This window comes from Sturnus vulgaris, chromosome 1, assembly GCF_052056855.1.
Source record: "Sturnus vulgaris isolate bStuVul1 chromosome 1, bStuVul1.hap1, whole genome shotgun sequence".
In the NCBI taxonomy this organism is placed as follows: domain Eukaryota; kingdom Metazoa; phylum Chordata; class Aves; order Passeriformes; family Sturnidae; genus Sturnus; species Sturnus vulgaris.
This window is the reverse complement of record NC_142243.1, coordinates 55,768,056-55,786,238: the sequence shown is the minus strand read 5'-3', so window position 1 is coordinate 55,786,238 and position 18,183 is coordinate 55,768,056. Positions and strand designations below refer to the sequence as shown.

The 18,183-nt window shown below is 35.8% G+C and overlaps 1 protein-coding gene and 1 long non-coding RNA gene across 4 annotated transcripts in view; one reads left to right on the top strand and one right to left on the bottom strand.

Moving 5' to 3' along the window:
* Positions 1-18,183, top strand: part of CNTNAP2 (contactin associated protein 2) — a 1,082,030-nt gene that overhangs the window by 917,278 nt on the left and 146,569 nt on the right. The gene's annotated exons all lie outside the window — the stretch shown is intronic.
* The window catches only part of LOC148225212 (uncharacterized), a 30,857-nt gene continuing 26,498 nt past the window's right edge, over positions 13,825-18,183 (bottom strand). Inside the window, exon 4 of the long non-coding RNA XR_015804645.1 lies at positions 13,825-18,004. This is a non-coding gene — a long non-coding RNA (uncharacterized LOC148225212). The remainder of the gene's footprint in view (positions 18,005-18,183) is intronic.

The window sequence follows — 18,183 nt, the reverse complement described above, 5'->3', positions numbered from 1 at the left end:
ACTGCTTAAACACCCTCCAGCAGAGTCTTAATGTTTCTAAGAGAACTCTTGACTTTCTCACCTCCCAGGAAAACTTGGACTGTGTCATACAAGTATAGGCTGTTTCTGGCCATGTAAATAAAATTTTGCCTGTCTTTAAAAATAGGAGCTGGAAAAATCTCCATTGTTCACATGAATTTAGTGCATTTCTCTGTCATGCTGAAATATGCTAAGAAATTTAAAGGTGGATATGGGATAAAGTATGTCCTTCTATTACATGTGTTCTCATATCCTTCCTAAGCAGGAAAGTGCTCCAAGTGCTGGCATTCTGGCTGGTAGCTTTGTCAGCCTTTTTAATTGGAACCAGTTCTCAGAAGCTGTATAATTACACTCAAAAGTGATTCCATACCAAAACTTTTGAATTTAATTTAAAATTTCCTGTTATATACGTTTTCAGCAAGATAAGCTCTACCTTAGATGAGCCATGGTGAACAGTACCAAAATGAGAAGACCTAGTATCTCCAGAATTTGCAAGGTAGCTGGAATTGTCTTTGAGTTTAGGCAATGGAAAATGGTAGGCAGTGTGAGCAGCTTTTGAATGTGTACGATTGGAATTATTTTAGTTCCCAAAATATTTTCTTTTCTTTCTATGTGATAATACTTAAACCTAGCTAATCATTCTAGATGCTTTTCTTCTACTCCTTTGCATTTGTATTGCAGGAGACATTTTGGCCTAGGTATTTGGGACAAATTAGTCTCCATAGGACTGTTAAGATTCTGTGAGTGCTCTTTCTACATAAAGCTCTGTTTTACTTCTTTTTTATATCATCTCAAAACCTACAGGGAATTGGTGACATTAATGGTTTGTAAGCTCTCAGTGTTTCCACAGGACATAACCTTTACTGAGGTTTATTACATGGCCATAAATTTCTCTTTCAGTTCAAACTTTGGATACTTGTGTATCCATGGAATAAATGCTTGTAAAATTACACAGTTTTAATATAGAAAAAAATTGACTCATAGATTATATTTGAATGTTCTCTGTTGCATCCCATTCACTGTCGGGTTTTGTTCTGATTCCTTTCTGAAAGCAAATCCTACCCATGAGAGCTACTTATCTAACAGAGCAGGAAAAAGTACAGATCACACACATTTTAACCATTTTCCTATTGGACATGTTTTTTCATGCCTGACTGAAGCAACAGGATGCCTGCAAATAGTGCAAGAGAAGAAAAAAAACCAGTAGAATCAAATTTAATTTCAGCAAATTAGAAAAACAATGTCCCATACAGTTACACGAACATCAGTAACCCAAGGAAAAAAGGAAAAAATGTGGACTTGTTCCCATTAGAATATACCGAGGCGAGATCATTTGAACCACAAGCAATGGCTCTTGATTCAGTTTGAGATCCATTTTTTAAAATCCTTTTCCAACTTTGCAAAGATCCAGTAGAGCCTGGGTGCTTTATTCAAAAGAGTGAAATTTATTACACTTTTGCCTGGTGCCTGGTACCTGGCAGTGTGTGAAAGTATTATAGATAACACTGTCATTCAGTGCATATTTTCATTATGAATGCAATTTACATTGCTGGAGATTTTCCTTAAGGTCATGAAGGCAGTATGTTCTGAGTATCTGTTTTGATGGGAAATGCATTTCAACCTGTTCATCTTTACTATTTACCTTCCTGAATTTGCTTCCTCTGTGCATGGTCTACTGCCTTTCAAAAGAAAAGTCACACCTGTTTCACACATATGTGAATGTAGGTACAAAGAATAACACAACTCCACAATTTACATCTCCACCCTTCCCGGATTTATCATGAAATGTAAATCTGACAGCAAACCTTTAAGATAGGAATTGACCTGCCTATTATCGAATAATTTTAATTCTCATAAGCTTTCAATTCTACCTAAATGTATATCTTGGTATAAACTGCAGAAGACAGTTCATGCAAATATCAATTAACAAATAAATTTTGCTCTTTTTACATATTTGTTGAAGTAATGAAAACATATGGCAATCGATGCCCATGTTTAATTCTCCAACTGATCATAAACAAAAAACATTGTGAAGTTCCATAGGGGAGTTATGAGCTTTATGTTTCAGAGATACAGATTTCAAATGCAATTAAGAGCTACTTTTATTCAAATTCTCCTCATCATTATGATTATACTGCAGTTAATTTTTTCTTCTTTAATGCAAAAAAAAGAAGTATCTGAAGCATTTCATGTAAAGTATTGTCTCTAGATTCCTGGGGAATCTGAGCAAACACCGTTAGTCTGATAGATGACATACAGTAGCAGTTCATATTATACTCAAATCCTCTTGAAGTTATGTTTTAATTATAATTTCAAGCATTTTAGCATCTCTGTGATTGTAATGCATATTACTATCTTTCCTCTTACCTGTAGCAAAAAAAAAGAAAAGCAATATTGCAGAAAACAAACAAAATATAAAAATGAAATTATGAGAGAATTCCCACAGTGTATAGAAAAGTGATGAGAAGGAGGTGTCAGTAAAGCCATAAGGAATTAGAAGAACCTATGACTAAACTGGGGACTGGGAAGTTGCTGGAATCCCATCTATTACATGTAGAAATTTGCAGCCAACTTTAAATTTCATTCCATAAGTCTGAGTTTTCTTAGAAATAAGGTATAATAGGGGAGGAATTATCTATTTTTATTTTTTTTAGGTTGAACTCTATCTCACTTTAATACTTTTGGCCTGCACATTCCTCCAGCACTGACAGACTGACATTTAAAGAGCAGAAAGAACAGGACAAGGCAGAGAATGATTGAAGGTGAGGTAGAGTGAGGTCAGTGTCGTTCATCCCTACGTGTAAGTTATGCAAATTCAGTCTAATTTAGACATAGATAAGTGATTGGCAGCAGGATGGAGGATAGCCATTTATAACCTCACAGCACCAATATCTGACACACAACACAAAGTATCGCAGTAATACTTGAAATGTTCAATCACCAAGATGGAAAAACTAATAAGAAGAAATTGGAGACCTTTGGTGCTCATTAAACTTGCACCAGTGATCTCCGTGCTAAGAAGCCAAGCTAATTCTAATGATGTCTAAATGCAAGCATTTACAATAGTTGAATTTTTTCTATCCAATGACAGAATAGAAAGGAAGGTCAGGTATGTATTCCACAATCACAGCTGCTATTCATAATGACTTCTCATCCCACAGGCTACTGTCCCCATCCCATTCAGTAGGACTGAATTTTGACAGCTTCAGTTCAAAACCTTCCCATAATCAAGTCCTATTATATGCCCATATATATTATTATACACATGCTTTCCAGAATTTTTGAGGGAACGTTACCTGATCCTTCTCTCTCTCAGTGGAGCAGGTCATTCTAGATTTTCATGTAGAACTATGATGCAGTTCCAAAGGAACTACCTATTAGGGAACTACCCCTAACACAGGGTTGCAAAGTTGTGCATTTCTGTCAAGTGAAGAAGTCTGAACTGTCAAAAGGGAATAAAGTAATAGTTTAAGAGAAGTGGACTACATATATTAAAAATTAATCTGCTATTTCTTTTCTCTGATCTATTTTTTAACATTTTTTTCTGACCTTTGTCTTCTATGGAAAACTTGCAAATGTGGGAGAGAAAGGGCTAGAAAACTGTAAGAGATATATGAAGTATTGCCTACTTACTCCCTTTTCCAATGATAATTCTACGGATAACTTCCACTGTTAAATTTCTGAGTTTGACTGTGCTGGGGTCCAAATTAATGCTGCAACCTGTGACGTGCCACAGATTAGATACTTACAGAGCAGGTTTCAGAGAAAAGGTTGCAATTCCCCTTCATTCTTCCTCTTTTCTGTGCTTAAAACTTACCTTTTGTGAGGTACCAACTTGGTTCTTCAGGGCAAACAAAAAGAAGCTTGAAAAGGCTGGTAATTGTAGTCAAGGCTTTAATTTTGAGTCAGCTCAGACAGAATTAAAAGGAGATGAGAGGGAAATCCTGTACTTTACAAATTAATACCTTTTTTGTCATTAAAGAAATTCAGAGCAGTTCTATCCATTTCCTGCTACGAGCTTACAGTAATCTGTCCTTCGAAGGTATTAGCTAAACTTGCAGAATCATGAAGCTAACTTCACAATATTGAGCAGAAAATTCTAACATTTTTATATGCCTGTATTTCAACTCTCATTTGTGAAAAATAACCTCCACATCTCATTTGGTCTAATTCAAAGGAGCAATATTTTTCATGAGAACAGCTTTCAAAGAAGCAGTTATGGAAAGAGAGCCAGATTTATGGTTTCAAAAGTTTCTTTTCAGCCTGTTCTTTAGCTAATCAATTTCCAGCATGACCACTGTATCTATACTTTGTTATTTATCCTTGGTTTCATGAGCTCCTGCTGATGAAAAACTTTTGTCACTCCAAATGGATCTGCTTTTGAAAACTGAGGAAATAAATCAGTGTAAATCAATTATCACACAGAGAACATAGTTCATGTACCTGTATTCAAGTAATTTCCATTATAATTTCCTTTAGATTAGCTATGACAAGGCTAAATTTAAACTAATTTATTGTTATGACCTGTGCTTTGTGTTTGAATTTCAGATTGAGGCAGAAGTAAATTTCATCCACAGCTGGCAAGATATCTTCCAGGAAAGTTAAGATGTTCCCAAAAATGCAGAAAAGGGATTTTTCCAGGAAATAATTTAATTTCCCATCCTAAAAGAAGAGCAAATTCTCCTAAATTCTTGCCATGTAAACTCTGAAAATATAAGAATTCATTTGAAACAGAACATATTTGTTATCAAGTTCTCACCAATGGGAGGGCATCATTGTGACTTTGACTTTCAACATTTTACAAAAGACCCCTTTTCATCACTGTTTAACTATATTTCATAAATGAAGTTTTGAACTAAATGTCTGTTTAAAAGATCCAAATCAGAGTAAAATTTTCAAACCAATCAGCTCATTGTAGTTATATTTCATTAACAGTTTCAAGAAACTTTCAATTTCCTTCAAAACTCTCAAAAGCTTCAGTGTTTTCTAAAAAATGACAAGGTCTTGCTAGAAAACGAAACTAAATTTAATATTTCCATCATGGGAGAACCACTACTTCTTTCCTTTCTATAAATGCAAAATAATTCCCTATATGGAGATAGAGATTTTGGAGATTTTACCTCTGTAAAAAAAAGTAAACATTTCTGAAGAATCCTCAGTCCTGCTTAAATCATAATGTGATTAACTGATATTTTACCCCTCCTTATCCTGAAGTTGTCTCTCTATATCACCATGCAGAGAGAGCTTTTCCCTATTCTCTGTGCACACACTATTTCAGATGGCTAATCAGATTGTTCTCCATAATATCATTAGGCAATTTTGGGATCCCATAAGGACAACCGTTCATTAAATAAAAATGTTATTATCATACAGTTCTTTGCAGCTATCACAGCCTCAGAAAATCTGTAGCAGTGTAAGGAAAGATACAGGCAAATAAAATTAAGATGCTTAAAGCAATAGGCATTTTTTTGAGAAAATAGCAAACCAGCATCAGAAGCTGTAAATTCAAGATATGTGTCATTGTTATCAGTTCAATATCAATTTCCCATGGCAACATGAAAGGAAAGGTGTTTTGTTGATTTTTTGCTTGAATCCATGGATTGTTGGGAATCCCTAAATAACAAAAATGTGTAGCTTTCATTATTTCAGTTCTTTATCTTTTCAGCCCTTAATTAATAAATTTATTTCACATTGTAATGAAAATATGAAAATATTTTCTGAAATGAGGATGGGAGATAAGCAAACCCAGTCCCCTCAGACTCTTCTTAGACTTCACATGCTTCAGTCCTCGCATGTTTGTTAAATATATGATACCTTATTAACCGGGGAAAGGGCAGAGATCACAGGCTGACTGTTTTAATGAGTCAAGATCTGTAAGTCAGGCCTTTCTTTCTCCTGGCTTTTACAGGACAATCCTGATAATAGATAACTAGTACTGATGCAGTCATTCAACCAACACCTGGATTATGCCTTTCCACCTGTGGCTCTCTTTAGCTGCTACTAACTACAGAGACCAGTATGATTTGTTTGTGCCTGCCTAGCTATCAAAAATCTATAGTGTTCTGAGGAAGGGAATACAAATGGCAAAAAAATTGCCTCAGTTCCTGATCCTCAGTGGCGTAAAAGCAGGTGGATAGCCTAACAAACCAGAGACCCGAGGATGTACGTCAGGAGCTGCATTGTTTATCTCCATTAATTCACCTGGAATCACTTCCAAAAACTTGTCAAAATCCTGAAAATCCCTAGGTGATTACTAGCCCAAGTAATTTAGTACTGCCCACTCACATCCAAAAATACATGAGCAAAACCCCAAACCAAGAAAAATCCTTAACCAATAGGAAATTGCATATATGTGTAGTGACTTATCAGGACAAAACAAGATAGTGCTCTGCCTCCAAAAAATACATTTGATGTTGAAAGAAAATGTGACATGTAAGACTATCAAACTCAATTTATACCAGCCTTATTCTATGCAGCACCATGCATGAAAATAAGGAAATTACTCCATGATTTTCCACACAATTTATTTTCCTTTGTGATCTCAGTGTGTAAGAACCAAAATTATTCTTGAATATTCAAATGTTTCTAAAGTGCACCTGAAAATTTTATTTTTCTGAGCTCCAGGGATTCTGAATTCTGCAGACTGTATTAAATATGCATCATAGGAAGAATTATTAGACTTGACCTTTTCCCTGAGATCTTTGGAGAAGTGGTGGGTTGTGCTGTTCATTTCCCTCTCCACCTTGTTACTTGTCCCCTCTTTCCCAGTTGTACTCACAGCCTTGAAGAGACTAAGGCGAGTAAACATCATTACTTATCACAAAAAGCAAGCCAGGAGCCCTCCTCATCTCCTCCCTCTTGTTTACACATGAAGAGTCAGTAGTTCATAGCAACTGAGCTATGATCAAGGAAATTAAATTCATTAGTAAAACAAGAAACATTCCAGATGTGCACAGCACAGCTTGAAATACTCAGCTGATGAACTAATTAAAGACAGATAGCTGAGTGGGTAATGAATAAACAGACATTATTGTGGGTAGAAATAGCTAGCACAAATATGTGTATTCTCTGTTATATTTTATAGGAAAGTAAATTATCACATATACTCAAGCAAATTGAACAGTAAGAGCTCTACTGAAGCTTTTAAGTGCAGCCTATCCTTAAAGGTGGGAAGCAGGCAGCAGGATCAGCAAATGGAGCCCCTGCAATGGTGCTTTTGAAGCTCCCAGCCTTCCACCACACGGGCCTGTGCAAAAGCAGACCAACACTTGCCTGGTCCATCATGCATTCCCTGAACTGGAGCAGAGACCTGTTTGACCCTCTGAATAAGAGGCTTTAAATTACTTTTTCTTTCTGCACCCCCTTCCCTTACCCATCACTTCTGTGCCTCCAGCCAAGCAACCTTCTGTGGGTGCTCACCAGTGCAGCACTCCTGGTATTTCATGTACTGGAGCCAGGGACTGTCCAGATAGGGTAACCAACAAGGTGGTAGGAAATATTCGCCCATTAACATCAAGTAGCACTGCAGACATTTAACTTCACTACTGGAGGAGGATCAGATTGTTTCTGCAAAGAGCAGATGCAAATGGCAGGGCTTCCTGTAGCTGTTAAAATGCTTAATGTTGTCTTTTTTTATCAGATTTGTAGACTATAATATGCTGCACACTAGCCATTTCCAGAGGCTGCTTTTTGCACAGCAGTCTGTCAATGAGCAGAGAAAACACTTTTCATGACGTGAAGGAAGCCAAAAGACATATGAGCTTTAAAAACACAGATAGAGAAGAGCTCCTAGGAGAACTCAAATAGCTATTTATTAGATGAAAAACAATATTAAGCTCAAGTTAAGTTTATCATCAAAGTTGAATGCACAGTTTTTGAAATGTGAAAGTTGAATGCACAGTTTTGAATGCATCAGTATGATAATAAATCCTACCATCCTAGCCATTGGTGGTATAGATTGCTAAACACTTCTATGACATCCAGTCTTCTATCAGAAGAAGGTGTGGTTCGTACAGGAAATATAGCTTGCATATTCTTGATTTTTACGTATGAGGTCAGGAAGAAGGAGAGTCAGTTACAAAGTTTACCCTACCCAAGTCTGTATTTCTGTACTCGCAGGTATTCATACTTTGTATTTTCCTTGGAGTGCTAAGGCCCTTTTGAAATTTATAAGGGGCAGAGAGATGGAGGGATCCAGTCAGTAGGAGTTCAGACAGCTGGCTGCAATAATAACCAACTTCTTGGCTTACAGGCACCACTGAACTCCCTGCAGCTACTGTCCTTGAAGCTGCTGGAAGCCTTCTGCAGTGAACTTCACAATCTCCATGGCTGCAGGGAACTATAAAAAAGCAAGATATTCTGTTACTCTGTTTGGCACTTGGATCTATTTTAGTCCTTTTACCTAAGGCATTTATCTCGGACTATCCTAGATCATGAGCTGGTACTGTAGGCTTTGTCTGATTCCATAAAATGGAGGAAATCCATCACATTTCCAGAAAGAGTGATATAAACAACTTGACAATTGATCACGTGTGCTCCTACTTGCTTGTGTGTTCCAGTTTAGTTTGGTTCATTTAAGAACACTGGATGGTGGATGGAAACAAAATCCAGTTTTTTCCTCTGCTGCCTGTAAATAAGTACTGTCTTACTCCTCCTACCTCTGCATTTATGAAAGATAGGCATAGGTAGCCCAAATATTCAGCATTAAGCTTATCTGGATAAGTTTAAATAGAAGTTCTTTCAAACTCCCTTAGACAGATTAAGATTACCAGGCATAAATTTAGACTTGATATTATAATATATAATGGTTGAGGTGTTTTTGTGGTCTTAACCACATTATACTGCTTCCTGCAGCCGCATCTACAATTTATATAAAACATACACTCCAGGAAAAAAAAATTCTTGTAAAAAGTACCTGGTATTTCCATGCAACTTTTGTCATATTTTTGAAGATTAGTTTAATGTATTTTGCCTTGCTCACATTTATAGTATTTTTTACTCCAAAAATGGTTTAAAGAAATCATTTGCCACAAGGCTATTTGGTTCAAATCACCCTAGCATCAAAAGCTGCTGTAAGCTGTAACACCTGCTGAATTAGTAATTCCTGGAGTACTGCTTTCGCAATTTTTTAAAAGTACTTAAAATAATATACATCTAGGAAACAATGTAGCTGTAATAAAAAGTCAACATTTATGGATAGTTGACTGAGCCAGATTTTTGCATGTGCAACACTGAAGGGTTAGCATACTCACCTCAGGCTCAGCTGAATCCCTGTTGTGAGCATCCACAGTCAAAATATTCACTATCCAAAAGACTCATGTCTTTGAAATAGAGAATTCAAGAAGACACATTACAAGCATAAAATGAAAGTATCATAGGCCTTACAGGAAAGATATGCTCTTTTAAAATCTACATACATTTCATATTTGTTGATTTTTTTCACCCCCAAAGTAACTTCTTTGGCCTCTTAGAGTTGTTTGGGGGGTTTTGTTGTTCTTCCTGTTGTTTTTGTTTGGTTTTGTTTGTTTGTTGAGGGTTTGTGTTTTCTATATTCTGAATTCATTTTCCTATCTCCTTCTCCCAGAGTTAATATCTCCCAGAGATACTCAAACGCTGCTGGAAGCAGAGTGAGGGCAGAAAGAAAACAGCCTCATGTGGTTCAAAAGCACATTCATATCAATGTGCCAGAGCTTGTCTGGCTCTCTGCCATGCCTAGAAGGTGAGGAGGTGCCTTTAGAACTCTCCTGTTTTCATGAGGAAAGACAAAGTCTCGCCATACCATTTCCTCATCAAATTGACTTTCAGTTCATCAAGCATCAGAGATCAGCTGTCTGGAGACAGTTCTATCAGCCCTGCTGTGCACAGAACTTTGGGAATCAAAATTCCTTTCTTCAACTGCTGATGCTCAACAATATATCTTAAATACAAATTTATTCTAGAAGTTTTTGGAATTCAAATTTTGAGTGGAAATTAAAACCATTCATTGTCATGATTCTACTTTGCTTTTGTTTGGGATTGGGGAATAAATGAAAAATATTAGAAGAATGTAAATTTTCAGGTTTTATTTTAATGAGGAAAAATTTAAATGGTAAAAGCAGTGCTGTTTCTACTCTGAAAGTGTTTCCAGGGTAGTATATGATCTTCAGTTTATATTGTGCCAAGTGTAGATTAACAAGTATTTTTATTTTTTTCCCCGCACAAAAGCTCCCTGAAACATACCAGAGTCTCAAGTTCAATATGAATTGTAAGAAAGAAATGTGCAGCATATTCACCATAATGCATCTCATGAGATTTCCAGACTGTTAGCGGTATAATAGATGTAGTTTTATATTTTTGAGTTGTACTTTTGATCCCAAGGTACTCTGAACCTATTTTTTTAAACAGAAACTAGTTCACTTGCTGCTGACTTACAGTGCTGTAGGATACAGTGTTCAGCAGTGTATGAAAAACTTTAACACAAATGAGTTTCATGAAGTTACTAGGGAAATTTAGGAAAGTAGGTTGCAATTTCCCAAATTTTTGGCTTTACAACAGACGAACACTGCTTTTTCTAAAAACACCTTTTAGTTTTCAGTCCCCTTAGCAAAGGTAACTGCAAAAATATTTCTTCACAAAATAATATAATTTTGCATGGGAAGTCCTTGTCACAGTACCCTACAAATTTTACATAATTCATAAAGGGACTGACAAATTTAAGGAGGAAAATAATACATAGAGTTATATCTATTGATGCATCTGTATCACAGAAGGTGTGTTTGAGATACAGACTTGTGAGTGTTCAGAAAATAGTGACAGGAAGTATTAATATCTGCTTCTGCTAGCATTGTACTCTTCCCTAGACATTCACAGTTATCTTGGGCAGAAGACAGCTGAATGGACCTTCAATGTGACGTTATCTTCTTAACTTTTACACCTAAATTCTTACAGGAGAGGTCAGCCAAGATCAAATACCTCAAAGGTAATAATATTGGAACCAGTACAGCAGAGCAATTAATGGCCATTTTCAACATTAAGCAAAGGTTTAAATGCCATAATCTAAAATAGAATACCATGGTTTAGTGAAGTGATAGTAATAATATTTTTCCAATTGTTTTTTTCTGTAAAGTAATAGTACCATATAAATTATAAAAATATAGTCCTTGTCATGTGTGCCAATAACTTTTCTTTGGCTCATTTAATTATATTCTTAATAGATGTGAAAATAAAATCCTTGCAAAGGGAGAATATTTTTAATATAGCTCCAAGTGAAATTATATATTCAGTTCATATTATTTCTGTGACATGAGCTAGCTCATGATGTTCACCACTATTTTAATTTGTAAAAAGAAAATAAATCAATCCCTGTGTTTCAGTTTTTAGTGGCCTATCCGAAACAGAGCAATAGTTTAAATGAACAATTTAATTTGTACTCTCACTATGAATATTTGATCTAAATTAAGTACCAGGTTAGCTATCCCTGCTGTTCCTGCTGACAAAGCTAATTTTCTTTTTCAATTCAAATTCAGTGACAGGCAGCTGCATTACTTCCAGGCAAAGGAAAGTCCACCTTTTAGTAATGTAGTTTAAAAGATTTGAAACACCACATGACAACATTTAACTATTCATTTCAATGAGTTGAAATGGGTAACATTCAAGAAAATCAATGTATTTAAAATATATTTTGCTTCTGCTTAATGCACCATTAAGGAGATGGCATAACTGAAGAGGGAACTTTGTGCATACACAGCCACCATTAATCATTCTGATATTCCTACTGGGACTTTGAGGATTTTGTCTTCTTCTAGGGGTGAGACAAGGTTCATTAGTAACTCAGTGAAATCTATTGGTTGAGTCAGATAATGAAACTCCATGGTCCTAGAAAAACTTTTTTCATAATGACAAGAATTATACTTGGAATTCAACTTTGTGAATTACTACTGCTCCTAAGCAATTTTTAGGAACTTTTTGAACGTTGACCTCCCTTGGGAGAGTGTGGCAGTGCATTCATTGCATTCTAAGGAAAACAAATATATGCCTTGGTCAGTTATGATTATGCTGCACAAAATATTATATTCTGATATAGGATGTAGCTCCCTCAGTTGCCTCATCAGTGCAACTGTGGTGTGAAAGCAAGGCCAGATCTAGGAAGAAGTGCCTTAAGTGTATCTATTTTCCCCTGAAGACAATCTAAGCATATATGCCTAGATTTCGATATTCAGTGGGTCATGTTGGTTCTTTGTAGGACAGCATGGTAACATGATATAACTTCAACTGACTGACTGAGTCTGCAATTGAAGGAGAGGCTGTTTCCCTGGATCCTGTAGGTTTTTGGAGAAGAACTTTCTATATTCAGGGCAGCTATTCCAAAGGGAGTACTCTGATGTGTACTAATATGTGTGTCATCATATAGTTGTAGTTAAGCTTATGTATTTTTTCTGTTCCTTTCTTTGTACTAAGATGGTGCAGAAGTTTCTTTCCTCTTTTCTTTCTGTCTTTAAGACGTCACTGCTAAAATAGCCAAGACACAACTGTGCAATAGTTGGCCACTGACACTGTAGAATACATGTCCTGATTACCAAAACTGAGAGTAGATAATAGAAGCAGTGTAAGAATGATAAGAACTGAATGAATACTCTTTTTCAGAAAGTAGAAATGCATTGTTTTCTTGAGTGAGTTCTGGAAGCTGATGACTTAGAGATTCTGGGATCATTTTACAGATATGCCTTGGCTAAGGACAAGGGACTTCTCTCCACAGTATTCAACTAGTTCTTATCTGTGTTGCATCCAGAATTTCTCACCAAAGCGTTTGGATTAAGTAGTGAATTAGCACTTGAATCAGATAAATCAAAACCTCCTAGATATCGAATTTTAGGCAATTTGCACTTTGTTTTGCTCATGTTAATAATAAAATAGGCATAATCAGATAATGAAATTCAAAATTGGAACTTGAAATACAATTTTAACCTTAATAGATCAAAACCCAGATTGTGAAGCTTGATGTTATTAAAGCTGTTAACATGTTTAAATGTTATTTCTTTAGCTCATATACTCAACTACCACCCTCAGCAATAAACAATTTGATATACTTGTCATCATAATTTAAAACCATATATAGCAAAGAATGGCCACAAACTCTAATTTTAATTTGTGAGTTTATCCCTCTCATAATGAAAGAAAATTGCATCACCTTCCTCATCAAAGGCTCTGGGAAAAAAATAGTTTGGGAAATTACAGTATGTAGTTTATGTGAGTTTATGAACATCAAGTATGATTTAGAACCCATTTAACATATTGCAGACAACTTCATAGGTAGGAAGTGATATATTTGTTGCCGGCTCAGACATGCAGAAAAGAATCAAATCAGTTTGGGCCACCTGGAGAAAGCAAGGCTTATCATTTCTTCAAACATCCCCACTGCTCACTTCTCATTCCACCGTGGTATAGCTTGCTTATAATTTTGAGAGGCAGAACTAAAAGTCCATGGAAACTTGCTGGTTGTCAGATATGACAAGAGTATATAAAGACTGTCCAGTGGGGAGTACAAAATAAAAGTCACTATATCAAAATAAAATTTCTACATAATACTACAAACAAAATTAGGAAATGGTATTCCCTAAGGAAAATGCAAGAAAGTGAGTTCAGGTCCTGGTACACTTGAAAAAATAATACTGGTAAGACACTGAATATTTCTATCCATCCAGCTCGGTGCTATCAGGATATTTTGAGGCTGTGTTCAACCCATCTTTTCATCCCTTATTTTTCACCTGGAGGAGAACTGTGATATCAGAATCACAAACAAACATGTTTAAAAGTATTTGTAGAGTGGATTTATTTTGGGTAATAATAGTTTGCATCTTTCTTCATGATTTGTCATGATTTCCAGAGTCAAGAACTGCACATTAATGCCAATTAGACACAAAAGTCAAAGACTACTTAAACAAACTCTTTGAAATATACCACTGATATATTCATGCACTGAATTTCTGGACAAAAAAGTAATCAGTTACTAGTAAGAAAGAGAGAATAGAGCATAGACAAAGTCTAAAAACCACTTTATGTATCTCTGATTTAAATATCTGATTTCCATAAAATGTGACACTGAGTTGAGTTCTCATTATTTGTAAAATTCGTGAATTTGAAACATACTGCACTTAGCGGATTTTTTTAGGGAATCTCTAGATCTTATTTGCAAGCTTTTATGTAGAAAATTAAAGAAATTCTGACTTCATGTGCGTCTGAGAAGAACAGGTAACAGGAGAGAAGGAAAGTCTTTATTGTATTCAAACCCGATTTGAGAAGCTTCTCAGTGGTTTAACGAGAGTTAAAGAGCCACACAATAAGTTAGTTAGAAAACTGAAGAAAAGAGCAATAGGCAGAACACAGACTCCCTCCTTACAACATTTTTCTTAGATGTCTGAACTAGTACCTTTTCTTAAAAAAGTACTAGAACAGTTTTAGATGTAATTGATAGCACAAACTGTGTGCTGGGTTCATCCTTATATTCAGAATTAGTTAGGCTTAATTAACGTTTATGTGAGGATAACTTTTTTCTGAAACCTTGATGATTGCAGTGAACCAAGTCCTTAATATTACTTTAAAGGCAACAACTCAAACTGTACCTTCTAATGCTCTTCTAAAGCATTTGTTAACTGCTGATATAACTATTGCAATACCAAATACCAAATACCAAATACCAAATAAATACCAATTCAACAGCTTTAGTAGATAAAATTTCTGATAGAAAACCCCATTGCCTCCCAAACTGTGAGCTGACTTTCGTTTGCTGGACTCTTCTTAGGATCACAGCTTCAGATCACACTAGATCACACTAGCTCAGTTATTTTAATGGGGCTCAAATTTCCTACATGAAACATATCATTTATTTCTGTATGCAACTCAAAGCTTTTTTGGCAAGACATTAGAGAGTCATATATTTCAACAGCTATAGCTTTTCTGCTTATTCTAGAGGACATTTAAAATTGCATATATAGTAATACCATAAATTCAATTTCAAGTTAAGTTTTACAGTAAACTGATTTAGATTAAATATACATTTTATAGCCCTAAAAACTGATGATCATTCACCATATTCACAATCTACTTTTAATTTTATAACCAAATGTTTTGCACTATAGAATATTTGAAGGGATTTTTTTGTCCAGAGAAAAATAACAAGACAGATTATCTGTCTCTTGTGGGAGCAACCTAAAGAGTAGTCCACTGCTGTCTACAATATCCTTACCAACATAAATATGCAGAGTTGTGATTTACTGGTCGATCCATACATTGTATATTCAGAACTGCCCCTATCCACTCTGTCTCTAATACATTCTTGGATAGAAATGTGGATGTGTTTCAGGCTAAATTGGCACTACTGACATGCCTTCCACTTCTCCTTGCTATGAAAATTTATCATTTTGGGGTTATCCTTCCAGAAAAACAGCTTGAAATGTTTGACCTGGATTTCAGTTTCCTTTGCTTGTGAACACAAATAGCTTTCTACAACTATACAGTATACCTATTACATTTTCCCTTCTTGCACTGTGTTCATTGAGCAATTCTTAAGAAAATAAACCCCCTACTGGTATTTCATTAAGTCATTTTCCAGGGGAGCAGACAGGGAAGTACTTTGAATTTTTGCTCAAACATTATTGAAATGGAGCAAGTCCAAATCATATTCTAATTCAACTTGTAAGTCACGTAACCTGAAACACAAGGAGTAAATGACTGTGAGCATTATGCAGGTGAAGTAGAGCAAGAGTGAAAATTTTAAAAGTATGTATATAATCCCAAAACATTCTTCATTTCATAGTGTTCATGTAAAGTGGAATGCAAGGGAGTTTTGATAAGTACTACACTAAAAAGTGAGCATTTGTGCAATATAAAACTGTATGAAATCTGCATTTCAGGACTAGCTCAGGTAAATCTTACCCTTCCATTGAGAACTATGATCTCGTAAACTTTTCCAGATATAGGAAGTTTAATTTTTCCTGTCATAATAGGGTCTTAGTTTTGGGCCATCATTGGAGGGAAAGGCATAGGACAGAAGTATTAGAAGGAAGATCTTAGGAGCCTGCATTGTTTCCTCACTGCTCCCTCTGAGGCTGGCAAATGAGCCTGGTAGTGGAGGAAATGAAGGAGATTTAACTGGCGTTTTGGAAGAGCTTCATAGGGAGATATGAGCAGCAATCCCTGGAGCTTCTTTAATTTATAAATACTGCATGGAAAAAAGCATCTATTCGTCCAGTATTCCAGGCACACGAGAGGATATTCAGCCCTGCTTGCCATACCTGCCTTCCCCATCACAGGGCATCTAAGAATCTGAATTCATTTACTAGTTCCTTGCTGAAATACTGCAAAAACTATTTCTGCTTTTATTTTTACTATGTGATTATAAGTAGGAGAAAGTAAATAATAACAAAGAATTCTAGGAAGTTTGTTTCATAGGATTAGTTCACTAAACCAATGGCTAGTCATAGTTCATCACTTCCTGCATTGCATTTGATTTAATATTTTTATCATTTATCATGTATTCTTTTGAAGGGAGGCAACACAAAGGGATTTGTGGGCAACACAAAGGGATTTATACAGTCTTTTGGGTAGTAGATAGGAAAAGTTAATTTAGTGATTTCTACTGCCTTTGTCAGTTTTCTTTTTCAATTATTTTTTGACGGTAATTGTGAACTCTGCACAAAGCAATCATGTAGGGCTATTTCCAAATTTGTGAAAGTATATATTTAATGCCAGTTATTAATTTATCCCAAGTAGACTAAGCAGCAGCTCTAACAATGGCATTCTAATTGGTTTTCATGGCATTAAGCAGTACATTAGCTAGAGGTTTACAGGTTTTTTGTGTGCAATATTTGCTGGTAACAGTTTCACAGCAGCATGTACGAATGTACCTTATTACAGTTTCAGTGTATAGGAGATATTAAATTACATTTGGGATAGCCATCAGCTTTAGGAAAAGCTTCTAAATGTTCCCAGAGGGCAAAGATCTGATATCATGTAGCAATGCAGTACCTACAGCTGTTAAATGAAACTGTTCTCTCTATATTTGTTTCTACATACACATGGCATAAGCATTTAATCTGGTGTTCAATTTGGTACATTGTTGTTTTGTAATTACAGGTGTTTATAATACTCCTTGGGATTCTGGGTTTTTAAGGTTCCTTTCACTGCTTTCTAGTTTCTGAGTATGAATCTCATGGTTTAAAAAAAAATGAATGCAATCATTAAAGATAGAATAATTTTCTTTTTCTTCTTTTTTATTTTTTTTCAATTTGGGGTTGGCTTTTTGTGGTGGAGAGGCTGTTGAGGGAAGCTAAAATTTCTACATCATTCTGTGCCTTCAGAAGCTGATTTTTTTATACAATCAAAAGACTAATGATCAGATCCCAAGAACCAGAAGCAGTAAAAGTTTAGACTTTCTGCACAAGGAAACTAAAACTGGTAATCTCATTCAAACAAGGCAGAAATGATCACACATTTGTCAGAAACTCTCTGCCCTAGTTACTATGCAGCAGGACTACATGCACATCACTTCAGACAATAAGAAGTTCTAGCCTGCACTGAATCGACTCAACAGTACTATTTTATACTGATCAGAGGGCAAGAGATTGAAAGAAAAAAAATGTGCTTTTAAATACAATCATTTGTGAAGCACGTGCATTCCTCTTCTCATACTTGATCTCATGAGATTGATAAAAGTTATCTTTCTACTCTCCGCATTTTTTACCACTCATTTTCATCCATTCTCTTTCATTCCCTGTTTGACAAAAAAGGATCCCCACATGAAGTTTCCAGCACAGATTCATTAATCCAGCTGTCCTGGTGTCCCTTGGTGCTGTGCTTCAGTATACACTTCCCAGGTGCTAGCGTGTTTCCTGCATGCTGATCTCCTGGCTGCAGTGAAACAGGCATTGATTCTAGCCAGCTCACACTTGCATCGCTTTGTCTCCCTCTCATCCATTCCTGAACAGTAGCATTGAGCTCCTTGCAGCAGAGTCTGAAAGGAAGGGAACAAAAATGAGATTTTAGAAACCTGTAAGGCTTGCCCAGTATTTTTCACAGGGCATGACAAACCTTTCTCATTAGGCACGAGATCAAAATGGAGCCTGACAGCTTTCTCAGAGAATTAATAGGAGTTTCAGCACTGTGTGTTGAGTCTGATCATGAATCATGAAT